Genomic DNA, 13,921 nt, shown 5'->3' with positions numbered 1-13,921 from the left:
GAGGGGAGCTCACCCTAGAGATGCTGGAACCCACCGCTGTGGAGGCTGCCTGGGGTTGCAAAGGTGGGTTCAGGAAAGGGCCCAGGAGAGGAGCAAAACCTCCAAAGAGGTAAAGGTGTTGACTGGGGAGCAGAGAGGAGGCCTTGGTCACAGAGCTGGGACAAAGACAGGAGAGTGTGAGGCTAGGGGGAGGTAAAGGTGGAGTCGTGGCAGCTGGTGTCTCTATTCAGGATAGGCTAAGGCTGAGTGGGAAGAGAGGGAGTTGGGGGTCTGGGTAGGTTCCAGGAAAGGCATGAGGCATGAGATAGAAAGACACAAGACTTCTGAGACAGGGCAGACTTGCTGGCCAACCTGTATCCATTCAGGTGTGTGGCTATGAACAACAATGGCCGTTATCGAGTCCTGAAATCCCCTGCAGCAATGGCTGGCTCTTCCAGCCAGGTGCCAACATAAATTTATAGCAGATTGATCTGGCTGGAGTTTGGTCTCTTGTCATAGCACAAAAGAGGGAAGTTGGGGGCCAGACAGATGGCTCAGCAGTTAAAAGCACTGGCTACTTTTCCAGAGGGCACAGGTTCAATTCCCAGCACCCACATGGCAGCTCACAACTATCTGTAGCTCTCTCTTAGTCAGGGTTTGTATTCCTGCATAAAACATCATGACCAAGAAGCAAGTTGGGGAGGTGAGTTTGCACTTCCACATTGCTGTTCATCACCAAAGGAAGTCAGTATAAAGGAACTCATACAGAGCAAGAACTTGGAGGCAGGAGCTGATGCAGAGGCCATGGAGGGTGCTGCTTCCCGGAATGCTTCCCCTGGCTTGCTCAGCTTGCCCTCTTATAGAAGTCAGAACTTCTAGCCCAGAAATGTCGCCACTCACAATGGGCTGGGCCCACAAAGGTGGGGGACCATTGATCACTAATTGAGAAAATGCCTTACAGCTGGATCTCATGGAGGCATTTCCTCAAGGGAGGCTCCTTTCTCTGTGCTAACTGCAGCTTGTGTCAAGTTGACACACAAAAGCAGCCAGTACAAGTTCCTGTTCTGGGGGATCTGACACCCTCATACATGCAGGCAAAACACCAATGGACACAAAGTAAAAATAAAATTAAAAAAGGAGGGGAAGTTGGGTGGAGTGATTAGAATCTCAGACAGGCTATCGGGTAGTAGAAAATGGTACCTGCCTGGGAGTGTCTGAGGAAGGGTTGCTAAGGAAACCCAAGTGAGTGGGCAGGAAGGACATGAGGGGCTTGTTGGGATAGACATGTTGGGAATGAGAGTCTTTAGAGATGTCTGGGTGGTGACAATGTCCACTGGGTTAGGTAAGGGACAGGCAGTCACAAGGTGTGTGTGTGTGGAGGGAGCCAAAGGTTCATCAAAAGACTGAGGACAGTCAGTCACTAAAAAAGGGAAGAGATTGACGGCTTGTCTACTATAGGCAGAGGGTAGGAATGGGAAAAAAAAAATGAGAACTAAGGAGATACTTAGTTACCTTTTCCACCCCTCCCCCATCACCCCCAGGAAGGCTGCAAAGGGGACTGCCTAGAACAGGGAGCCTTTTGGGAAGGGAGAAGGGGGTTTGAGCATCGGAGACCAGGGTGCTGGGTCCCCTCTCTTTCACTCCCTTGGCAACCTGGAGTTCTTCCACAATGGCTCCCAGGTCTCTTCTAAGCGGGTTGGTAGGCTTCGGGCTCCTTCTCCTTTCCCCTGCCTTCTCTGTGCAGAGGGATGAGGATATGTTTTCCTCACCTCCTCGGCACCCGGACACTTGTATGCTGGTGTGCTTGTCTGCTTGCCCCAGGCTCCTGGAGACCTGGACCACTCCACAGAGTGCACCTTGGAGTCCCGGGCTGTGCACAGAGAGTGGCCTGTGAGCATATGGCACCAATGGGATTGCTTTAGGAGACGAAGAGGAGGAATGCACGTTTTGTGAAGATTTTCTGTATCTAGTTGCAGGCTGGCTCACTTGAAGGTGGGTGTTGAAGTCCTAGAAGGGTGCTGGCCCTCAGCAAGTGCCCTTGGTTATCCTTCAAGTTCTCTAAATACCTCTGATAACGGGGCATTGCTACCTCTATCCTTCTTGTTCACTGAATGTGGCTCTCAAGAGCCTGCCACATGTATATCACATACCCTACTAGACACAGGGAATACTCTCTCTCTCTCTCTCTCTCTCTCTCTCTCTTTCTCTCTCTCTCTCTCTCTCTCTCTCCAGTGTCTCACTATGTAGCTCTGGCTGTCCTGGAATTCACTACGTAGACCAGGCCAGCCTCTAACTCACAGAAATACACTGCCTCCTAAGAGCTAGGGGTGTGCACCACTAGGCCCAGCTTCCTCTTGATTAATCTCATCTCCACACATGTTCTTTCAGTCCTGCCCTGTGAGCAGAGAGGACAGTGACTGGGGGGAGGGGGTTGGAGAGAGAGAGGGGAGAGATAGATAGGTAGATAGATAGAGGTATAGATAGATAGAGAGAGAGGGAGGGAGGGAGGGAGGGAGAGAGAGAGAGAGAGAGAAAGAGAGAGAGAGAGAGGCCTCACTTACCAGCTCCTGCCAGGAAGGTTGGGTCAATGGTTATAGAGGGAGCTGGAGGACTTCCCCCCAACCCCCCATTGTCCTTGCTCTGGGCCGGGTTCCTTGCTATGACACACTTGCCCATCTATAGGGTCACCACCTGCACACTGCTAGCTCTCAAGGGACACTGTAACACTACCCTACCCTGGCCACCACTACTCAGCGCTCATAGAGAGCAAAACACCATCAAGATCCTTCCAGGTCATGGAGCTCGGCCCAACTCCACAGAGGGCTCCTCAAGAGTGAGTCAGAGCTCAGCAGGCCTCGAATGTTGGCTCCACCCTTCTTCCAATACGGCTACTGTCCAGCTGTGCGCTGCCAGGTCCCGTGCTGGGGCCAATTCAGAAGTGACAGAGGCCGAGCTCTTACCTTCCAGGGTCTCCTGACCTTTAGTCTGATCCTAACATACAGATGGGAAGAAGAAGGAAAGGAAGGAGGGAGAAGGAGGTGGACTTGTGTCCAAGTCAGTCCTGGGACAGTCAGTCATCTCTCCAGGTCGTCAAGCCTGAGGCCATCACCGAGCAGGTCTCTCAGAGGTCTCTGTCTATGCAGGGGGAGCAGTTGTGGGAAAGGATACTGAACTCTAGTCATGATACCTGGCAAGTCTGTGACCACAAGCTGCATGTTTGATCTGTTTCCTCTTCTGCAAAATGGGGGTGACGGAGCACCCCCAAAGTGGTGCACAAAAGCACCTCAGGGCTCGAGTGAATGCCAGCTAGGCTAGTGCTGGGATCATATCCAAGGGCTGTTCCAGCATAGGCCGCCCTCCCTCCTCAGGACCGCTTTCTTTTTGTTGTCCCAGAAGGGCAGCAGCCCCAGCTGGAAGGAGGAGACACACAGGGCCTCAGGTGGACGTCCATGCAACCAATTCGTCCTGGGAAAAAGATGTAAAGTCTCAGAAATGGCATAACCCACCTCTTCCCCAGGGCTGACAAGCATGAAAAATCCTAAGTTCTTGGACACGGGGGTGGGGGGAGCAAAAGCAGGGCTCTTGACAATGCTGAGAAAGCCCCCAGTTGTGGCCGCTGCTCACTACCCTCCAAAGGAAGGAACAGCGAAGAAGCTGGGGACCACGTGCAGATAGATCCCAGTAGAGAACTGAGAACTGGTTGTAGCCCAGAGAGGTGCTTCGTAACCGCTGATGTCACCACAGGAACCTGGAGTCAGCTTTCCTCTCCTCTCTCCCTCCTTCCCTCCCTTTCCATCCCTCCCTGCTCTGTGTGTATTGGCAAGCGCATGCGTGCTTACACATGCTCCTGGCATCTGGAAGCCAGAGGTTGTCCTTGGGTGTCTTCTTCAATCACACTTATACCTTATTTTTGTCTTTGTTCTAGTTTCTTGAGACAGGGTCTCACTATGTAGACCAGACTGGCCTTGAACTCATAGAGGCAGGCCTGCCTCTGCCTTTTAAGTGCTAGGATGAAAGGTGTGTGTCACCACGCTCTGCCATCTTATTTTTTGTCAAGGTTTCTCCCTGAGCTTAGAGCTCACTGATTCAGATAGACTGGCAGACCAGCAAGCCCTCAGGATCCTCTTGTCTCCTTCTTCCTGGTGTTAGATTACAGGCATCTACAGCCACCCTTTGCTTTTTACCCAGACTTCATGGTTGAATGGCAAGAATTTTACCAATTTAGCCATTGCCCCAGGTCCTGGAAACTGTTTTATGTATTTAAGGTCTACATAACAATGGCTGGACATGTGGCTTAGCATAGACCCCTTGCCTAGACATGCTAACACACGTTAGACTCTAACACCTAAATAAGTTACTAACGTCGTGCTGGATTGAACAGCAGAGGCTCCATGGGTGTGGGTGTTCCAACCAGGAGCAAGGGGTGGACCAGTGGTGTGGGCCTCTGACTTCCATGGACAGTGAGCGCCAGCATCACGAGCACCATGTCCAGCCTAGAAGAGACAGCAGGGTGCCTCTATTCCAGGTGGGCTGTGAGGGGCACAAATACAATAACTGACTCTTTGTCTCCTGCCCCTTGCTATAGTCATAGAAACACTCTGTCCAGTCCCCGTGGAAAAGAGCATCAGCCGATCGGCTCGAAGCCTTGTTGAGACTGACCGTGTCCACTGTGAGGAGGAAGGTCCGTCCAGCGTAAGGTCACTGGGACTGGGCCCAATTTGGAGATGGATCAGAGGGAAATTGATACTCTAGGGACTTCAGCTCCAAGCCAATGGGGGACCAAAAGCAATGCTCCATGTGGCCACTAGGAGGAGCCAGGTCCTTGTCCTGTGTCCTTGAGTACAGGGTGGCGCTCTCTAGGGATTGGGAGCCATCTACCCTGGGAAAGGGGTCAGCAATTCCAGCGTCTCCAGACCTCTTCCGGACACCTCCCCCTTGACTCTGTATGCTAGCTCTTTCCCTACCACACATAGGCTCCATGAAAATAGACTGTGCATGGTTCACAGGTAAATGCAGATTCTCTGTCCTCACCCCAATGTAATGTTTTTTTCTTTTTTTTTTTTAGGGGGCGGGTGGGAAGGCCAGTCTCCATTTCTGCATCTGAAAAACATGAGGATTTGCTTAGTCAGGTGTTTTCTAAAGCACAATCATGGAGGGGGGATGTTGAAGTCCACCCATTCCCAGCCATGTAATTCCTGGCTGGTGTTAGTTTCTGCAGGTGAGCACAAGTTCGGGGCCCCGACTTTGTCTTCCAGTGTGAGCATATTCCTCTGGGAGACATGAGAGGCAGCAGCCTCTTTGGGACACTAAGAGGGCATCTGTTGATCTCCATGCTCCATGACCCCCTGAGCCCTTCCCCAGGGATACATTTCATCTCTAAGTATAGACAAGGTTTCCAGGTCTCCACCTCCTTGTCCCTCAGGTATCTACCTCCCAGCATGCCTCGGCTTCCCTTCCCCCAATCACCTAAGCTTGCAATCCAGGTGTTCACATCCAGCTCTCTTGTCTCGAGTGTCTCACTCCATGTTGACAAAGTCTGGGCAGGCTTTTCCCTGAACATGTCCCCACCCCCACTGTCACCGTTTCTTCTGGAACAGTCCGTCTCCCTGACTCCAGCCTGTCCCCTCTCCGGTCTATCATATCTCTCTGCTGCCAGAGTGCTCTCTGAAGCACAAATCTGATTATGCACATTTCTGTTCTAGCATCCCCACTGTAGCCTTGTGGTCTGAGGATGAAGCCAAGTCCTAATGAGGCTTCTGAGTCCATTCATGGTCTGACCCTTGCTTGCCCAGCCTAAGCTCACTTCCCAGCATGCTCCTTGACCTGTCTGCACCACACTTCTTTCCATGCTCTGATCAGCCCGTGTTCTTTCAGGGGGCCCTGGACATTTGCCTGGTGAACTCGGGCTCCTCTGCGGAGGCTGGGGTCAAGGATAAACATTTGTCTCCTTTTCGTCCTCCCTATGTTACTCCCCTCAAGTTTCCAGACAGGCTTCCCATTACACATCTTATATTTCTCTGTAATCTGTCTGCCCTCCCCGATAGGCCATAATCCCTATTTATGTATTGTCGTGCCTAACCAGTATTTGATTCTGTGGAGGGATTCAGTACATGTGCTGAGTGATTAAATGCTTGCACAAATGGTCCGGGAAGTCGCATGCTGGGTTGTAATCTTCTCTTGTCTCCGCTGAATCCCTTGGAGTCAGGGAAAGGGAAGATGGGCAACAGATGAGCTGAGAGACATGGGCAAGCAGTGTGGCTCCGGCTGTTGTTGTGGGACCTCAGGCACACAAGTTTCATAAGTCCAAGTACATTCCTTAAAGAAGGTGCGTTGGCCTCTGCACTGTCATTACCACCTGGCTGGGGGTGGGGTCCCTCCTCACACTAGGAAAAAGTCAAAGCGCTTTTTTCTTGTCCATCCTTCCGCCCTCCGAACCTCACCGACAGCAGATTTTCCCTTTCAGTCTCAGGGCAATGAGAAGTCCATGGAGGCTTTTAAGTGAGGAAGTGACATGATTTGATTTCCATTTTATAAAGATGGCTCTGTCTGCTGTGTGGCAAATGCATTGTAAGGGGACAAGAGTGGAAGCAGGGAGGGGCAGAGGGAGGTGGCACAGTAGGGGGAGAGACACGGAGAGCAAGAGAGAGACAGATAGACTGAGACAGAGAGACACAGAGAGATACAGAGACAGAGAGAGACAAAGAGAGAGAGACAGAGACACAGAGAGACAAAAAGACGGAGACAGAGAGTCCTTTCCCAGCACTCTGGAACAGAGGTCTTGACACACACACACACACATACACACAGAGACAGAGACAGACAGGGAGAGACAGAGAGAGTCAGAGACAGACAGAGAGACAGAAGAGATGGAGGAAAGTGAGTAGGTGGACACAGGCTTTAGAGGGAGAGAAGATGTGGCTAGTAACTGGACCTCAGCAGAGAAGGCTCCAGACGTATATACAGAAGTTAAGGGGTGGCTGAGCCAGAGAGCCTAGGTTTGCACAACAAGGCACACAGTTTTCATGTAGAGGACTAACTTACATGGTGGTGGAGATGAACAGGTTCTTAGGGAGATAAGTGGGGAGGAACACAGTTCTGTCTGTTTCAGCCAGTCCTTTTGTTTAGTTTTGTTTTTCTCAAGACAGGGTTTTCTCTGTGCATCCCTGGCTGTCCTAGAACTTGATTTGTAGACCAGGCTGGCCTTGAACTCACAGAGATCCACTTGCCTTTGCCTCCTGAGTGCTGGGATTAGAGGTGTCACCATGCTCGGTTCTGAGTCTTTTTTTTTTTTTTTTTTGGTTTTTTTGAGACAGGGTTTCTCTCTGTAGCCCCGGCTGTCCTGGTACTCACTCTGTAGACCAGGCTGGCCTCGAACTCGGAAATCCTCCTGCCTCTGCCTCCCAAGTGCTGGGATTAAAGGTGTGAGCCACCACTGCCCGGCTTGGTTCTGAGTCTTAATGCCACCACTGGTCACAGAGCCCTCGCATGGAGAGACTCTTCCCCTAAATCTGTCCAAACATGAGAGACTTCTTCAGTGGGATCTCAGCCTAAAAGTCACCTTGGGCAGGCCAGCTTGGACACAGTGGCTGTAGAGAGGGCAGACATCTGTCCTCACCCACTACCACTCTTGATGGCACCTTTTCTCTTGTTATTGCACTTTTCAAAGCTTCTGTACAGTTTTCTTTTCTTTCTTTCTTTTTTTTTTCTTTTTTCGAGACAGGGTTTCTCTGCTTAACCCCTGGCTGTCCTGGAGCTCACTTTGTAGACCAGGCTGGCCTTGAACTCAGAAATCCGCCTGCCTCTGCCTCCCAAGTGCTGGAATTAAAGGCGTGAGCCACCACCGCCCCGGCATCTGTACAGTTTTCTGATGCAACACTTTCCAGAGCTTTGCTCTGAGTCCTTTCTCCACTCTCTGGTACAGAGGTCCTGACAGGTTTTGATGGCGAGAGAAGAATCAGTTGAGCACAGGAGATGGTGTGTGTGTGTGTGTGTGTGTGTGTGTGTGTGTGTGTATGTGTGAAGAACCTACCGCTGAAGAGAGCTCGGAGCAAGAAGGTGGTAACTGGCTACCCCTACCCTGACTGCTGCCTGCTCCCTCAGCTCCCCCAGCTGCTGGGGAGGGAGGCTGGGGAGGAAGGAGGCCCAGTGATTAAGAGCTACGGTTGTCAGGGATAGGGGCCAGGGGGCACGCCCCCTGGGTGACATTTTCTCGCATTGTGTCCTGCGAACAAAAACGAGTCTTATTTGAGGAGCTGGAGTGGGGAGGGGCAGGGGGCGCCGAAGCAGCAGAGTGGAATCGTGGCTCCAGGGAATAGCCATTACTCATCAAAGGCCAGGGCAGCCCGCGTCTTTGTGTGCCCTCCGCAACCCGCCCGTGCCTGGCCACAGGCCCGGCTGCGATGCTCAGGGCTGCGGGCGGAGCTGGGATCGTGTGTGGGCAGAGCCAGCGCTGGCAGCCTGGACCTGACGGGCTTCCTGGAGGAAGGGGTGTGGAGCAGGGCAGCAGGGAGCTCAACACCCGCAGATGAAGCGCTGCGGGCTGAGTGGGGGAAGAAAGGACCGGAGCTCGGGAGATCAGGGGCGAGGCAGGGAAGGGGTAGAACCTCTAAGGTGTCAACGCAGCCCCCGGATGGAGTGTCCTGGAGGGGATGGGGGAAGGGGCCGCTTCCTGCTGCACTAGCTATTTTGGGGCCTGAATCAAATCAAATCCGCCGCAGCCCCCAGAGCCCCCAGCAGCTGCGCAGAACAGCTGTCCGCCCACCGAGGGCGAGGGGCGACTGGAACCGCGCTTCCTGCCCCCCACCCATCTCTCCACTGTCCAAGGGTGTGGGCTGCAAGAGAACCTCAAAGAGGGCAGGACAGGGCTTTGGGCTCCAGGCAGAAACCTGGGCCTCCCCCACCCGGTGCTGTGCTATGGTTACAGCTGAGATTGGCCTCTCTGTGCGCTTTTCTGTGCATCCCCTCTCGGGTAAGCCCCTTTCAGGTCCAAGCCATGCCTGCCAGAGCAAGCCCCCCTTCAAACCCCACCCCCAAGTCCCTTCGGAAGCCTTCTGATCGTCTCTTGATGAAATGGGCTTTTTCTCTGAGCCTTTAATCCTCAATAAGAACGGGGCCTCTCTGTCTCTCACATTTGCCTTTCTCTGAGTTTTTTGGGCATCTGACTGGCGAGCACCTTTTCCTGTTCTGAGCACTCCTTCAAGCCTGTTCCAGGTTCTCTCTGTCTCTCTGTCTCTGTCTCACTCTGTCTCTCTCTGTCTCTCTCTCTTCCTCTCAGCCCAGCTCTGGGTGTCTGCTCTGCTCTGCTCATTAGGCACCTAGTGTCAGCTTCAAAAACAGGTCAGCCCTGGTATGTGCTTTCAGGTTCCAGCTATGCCTGGTAGACCCTTCTCATGCCAACTGGAATGCCAGGCATTGGCTTGCCAGAGAGTAAGGAGAGCCCCACTTTCTCCTTCGTCCACCCCGGCCTAAGGCCAGCTAGTGACCACAAGTGTGAGCAAGGCTAACCATGGCCTGGGGCAGGCCTGTCCCTCAGGTCACAAGTCCATGACGGGTCCCCTCGTGCCCGTCTTGTGCAGAAAGAACCCCATTGTCCGGGGGGCATAGCTGAGGGTTGAGTTCAGAGGCCAGAAGACCACTGGCTTGGTCATAGTTTTCTGACCACAGCAGGGCTGTGGCCCTGGAAAACACCCACTGTAGGGGTGGCAGTACAATGCACACAGAGCTAAAAGCCCCAAGAGGGGCCCAGCATTCCCCTCCACCCCCCAGGCCTGGAGATGGCCCTTCTTCTCCTTCCACATTCCGATGGGTAGATGCTCTTCTTCCCTTTCCCTACTCCAGGTCAATCTCCTCACCATGGCTGGGAGGACTCCAATGCAGCCACTTGGAGGGGAAGCTGGGGGTGTGACACCTGTCCCTAGGGGCCCCCAGGCAGTCCCTGCAACCCCATTGACACTGGGGCAGGATCGAGGCATGCTTTGATCTCCTGTGTAGCTCATTTATGGTCAAAGCTGCCAAGACAAGGAGATGCGCCAAACAGATCGTTAGGCCACGCCCACTGCTAAGCTTGTCTTCTGGTCTGAGGCCTCCCCCTCCTCCTCCTCCACACAGGCCTCCCCTGGTGGCTTTCTGCTAACTTTCCCAAGTTCCCCCCCCTCCTCCCACCCCTCTGTTCTCCACGGAGTGGCCCCTCAGGACAGCAGCATCCTTTCCTCCTCTGTGGTCCCAGACGACATAGAGGCATAGATGGTGGCTGAAGATAGGTTGTGCCAAACCCTCCCCCCGCCCCCAAAATGCACACGCACACACATACACAGAGAGACTCGATGCCCCGACCATGACCATCACCCTCAGCCCCTGCAGCCAGGCAGACCAGCCTAGGAAAAGTCAAAAAGGAAGCCATTTCAGAAGATGGGATCCCCTCAGCTTCTTGGCCCTACAGGACTGGCCAGGGTTCTTCCAGACACTTGTGAGAAGGGGGATGTGTCAGGGGTAGTCTTGTGACCATAATCCAGCAGAACTGATTTGGTCTATGCTGCCGGGAGTCTACAGTGGAGTCTCTGTGGGATCGTCCACACACATTCCCACAGTATCCTGGTAGTGAGAGAAGGTCCCCATGCCCACCTTTCCCTCTCCTGCTATCAGAAGATCTTTGTGTCTGTGTCCAGCCTCGGGTCTTCTTGTGGTAGCCTACTTCCTACCCCAAGTGACCACAGGGATCATGGGATTCAGGAAAGAAGACAGAGAAACCCAAAGAGCCTGGGACAGAAAAGCCAGCAAAGCCAGCAGTCAAGAGATGTGGGGGTGAGAGGGAGAGAGAAGAGAGGAGATAGCAGGAGGTGGGGGGGGGGGAGTGAAAGAAGGGGGAGGGGGAGCAATAGTGAAGAAGTGCTGAGCCAGGAGCAGGGAGGAAGGAAGCCATCAGCCTTGGCCTCCCTCCCTCCCTCCCTCCTTCCAGCCTTGCCGGCACCCTTCCAGACACAAATGCATCCGATTGGGCGATTGGGCGGCTGCCATGAAGGCTCCTAAAGGCTCTGTCCCCGCAGAGATCACCTGGCCAAGTGTGGCAAAGTACTCACTGCCACCATTCCAAAGTCATCAACAAGCCAGGCCACCCAGCCTCAGTCTGAAGCTAATCCTGGGAACCAAAAAGAAGAGCAATCTGCCCTTGAGGACTTGGGGATCCTAGCTGGCTCTTGAACCGTCCTAACCACTAGGGGACCCAGCCACTGGCCACCCCCACCTTCTGCTTTGCCAGGCAGTGACTATTTGCTGACTGTCTCTTTCATGTTGCTAATCGCCCAGCCCCATCTAATTGGTAATTAGCCTTAAGAGCCCAAGCCTGGGCTCCACTAATTGCTGTTTGTCTCACCCTCATCTCCGGCAGCAGAGCCATGCCAACTCAGTGCCTGGGCTCTATCCGGGGCTGCTGGCATCCATCTGTGCCAGGCTCAGTAGAGGCTTCTGTGACCCCACCCTACTCTCTCTTCCAGGGGTGCTGTGATCTACAGCAACAATGTTGGCCCTGAGGATGGGCGGTCCCAGGAGTCCTTGACAGCAGTCTATTGTGGCCCCCCAGTTTTCATTGATATTCCACACCCAGTTACCAAAAAATATTAGCCGAGAGTGGGCTAAGACACTGGCCCTCAAGTCTGGCAACCTGAATTTGATTGCCCGAACCCACATAAAGGTGAGAGAACCAACTCCACAAAGTTGTCCTCTGACTTCCACATGCGTGTCCCCACTCATGCTATGGACACATCTACAAATAATAATGTTTATTTTAAATTAAAAGGCAGCCATGAGCCGAAGCCCCTGAGAGGAGGAGAATCTGGAAGGGCTCCCTGGAGGAGGCATCCTTCTGGTATTAAAGGCAATAGGACATTCTAGACAGAAATAAGCAGTCCCCTTATACAGGCTGTCAAGGATCTGAGGGTGACTGCAGTGCTACTCCAGGGTCTGGCAATGTGGGTGGTGGGAAGGGTTTACTGAATGGAGGGCTTGCTTTGGGTGCCAGACTAAGGAGATGGGCTTCTTCCTTCAGGCAGCGGGAGCTAGGGAAAGTTGTTGAGTTGGGGGACATACACAACCTGTTCTGCTTGGGGAAAATGAGGATTGCAGAGGGGAGGAGCCCGGGCTGCAGGGCATAGAGACAGCTGATGCCTCTGGTTTGGGGGCTGAGAAGGGGGATGAGCAAGTTATGTAAGACCCCCCCCAACTCCCGAGAACCTGTGATGATGAAGGGCAGTACTCACCCTGCACCCCCCTCCCAGCCCTCCCTCCCCTGCCCACCCCAGGACGATTATACCAGGCTGTGAGTAAAAACTTCCTAAGACAGTTACAGAGGGTATCTCTTGCTAATCCTGCTAGGCCTGAAGCAGGCATCCATCTCTCCAATTTCTGAGACTCAGCCATGCGGGTTTTTATCATAGGCGCAGCTGTCACTGCATACCCAGAAAGCCCCAGTGGTCCTCCTGTCCCTGACCTTCCCACAGTGCTGGGTTTACACGTGAATGTCAGCACGAGCATCCTATCTATGTGGGGGCTTGGATTTGAACTCACATCCTCATGCTTATGCAGCAAGAACTCTTACCCCCTGAGCAGTCTCTTCAGTACTCTCTCCCCATGCTTCTAATCCCAGAACAAGCCCACTTCCTCCAGAAAGTTAGCTTGGATTCTGTAACTCCCCCCCCCCCCCTTCCGTAAGCTGAAGTGCAGCTAGCAGTTGTATCAGAGCCTCCCTGGAGGGTAAGACTCCCGCCTCGCCCTAGGAGGTCCCAAATGTGTCTTACACATTTCCCTAGGCTGCTCTAGGGTGGGTCTTATTCTCCCTGCTGGACAGCAAGCATCCTCGATCCCTTGGTTATGGTTAAGCGGCCTCCTCTGTCACTTCAGACTTTACAGCATGGGATTGACAAATCCCTGATCCATTGCTGTGCTCCTGTGTGCTGAGGTCCTTGCCTGCTCAGATGCTTACCTTGCTCTCAGGGACCCTGGATGTTCCCAACCTGAGAAAAGCTTTGCTGGGAGAGCCAGGCCTGTGAGTGACAGCTCTAAGACTGGTCCAGACAAGGCACTTCCCATTGTTGGGGGCTCCGGGAAGATTGCTGGGGGAAGCACAGTGTGTGGTGAGACAAGCAAGGCCTGCAGCTTTCATCAAAACCATCAGTGACATCTTGTGTTTTCCTTTCAGGCCTTTATTTCCTCCAGCAGTGCTGGCCTGGTGCCCCATGGGGGTGGGGAACCAAGCATCGCCCCCACCCTACTCTACCCCGGCTATGCCAGGAGAGGGCCTCAGGAAGAGCTGCTGAAGAAAGTAGGGAGAGTGGGCAGATGAGCTTTGGACTTCCGTTTGCCCTTAAGTGTTCCTAAGACTAAAGATGCAAGAAATAGGGGTTGAAGACTCCACTGAGGGTGCTGGGAGAAGGTTTTGGGTGTTTTCAGCTGTGTTTTAGAGACCAGGGGTCCCTTGCAGGTGTTGGGGGCAAAGGCTGCACCTTCTCCTTCTCTTTCTTCTTCTTCTCTTTTGTTGTTGTTTTTATTAGATATTTTCTTTTTTCTTTTAACTTTTACTGCATTATGAGAAAAGTTACATGATTTCAGTTTATCTGAATTTGTTAACATTTAAAAACATATTTTAAGTAAATAGAATTAAATCACATTCTGTTTCCCTTTTGTACTCCAACTCCTCCCAGACACCCCCTTTCAATACCTACAATATCTTTTTTGTCATATTCCTTAAAATTTATAAAATATTATAACAATAAAAATAAGTATTATAAAAGTTGTTTGATATAAAACAACAATCAATTTAACAGTCTTATATAGATGCTCGTCTACAGCAATAGTGAAAATACATTTTTCTCGCCGGGCAGTGGTGACAGTTCTGCTGCTCCAAGAAATGAATTGTAGGCACGATTTTTGGATACAGACTTCCTGCTATGGT

This window comes from Mastomys coucha, unplaced genomic scaffold (assembly GCF_008632895.1).
Source record: "Mastomys coucha isolate ucsf_1 unplaced genomic scaffold, UCSF_Mcou_1 pScaffold5, whole genome shotgun sequence".
Classification (NCBI taxonomy): domain Eukaryota; kingdom Metazoa; phylum Chordata; class Mammalia; order Rodentia; family Muridae; genus Mastomys; species Mastomys coucha.
This window is presented reverse-complemented; position numbering follows the sequence as displayed.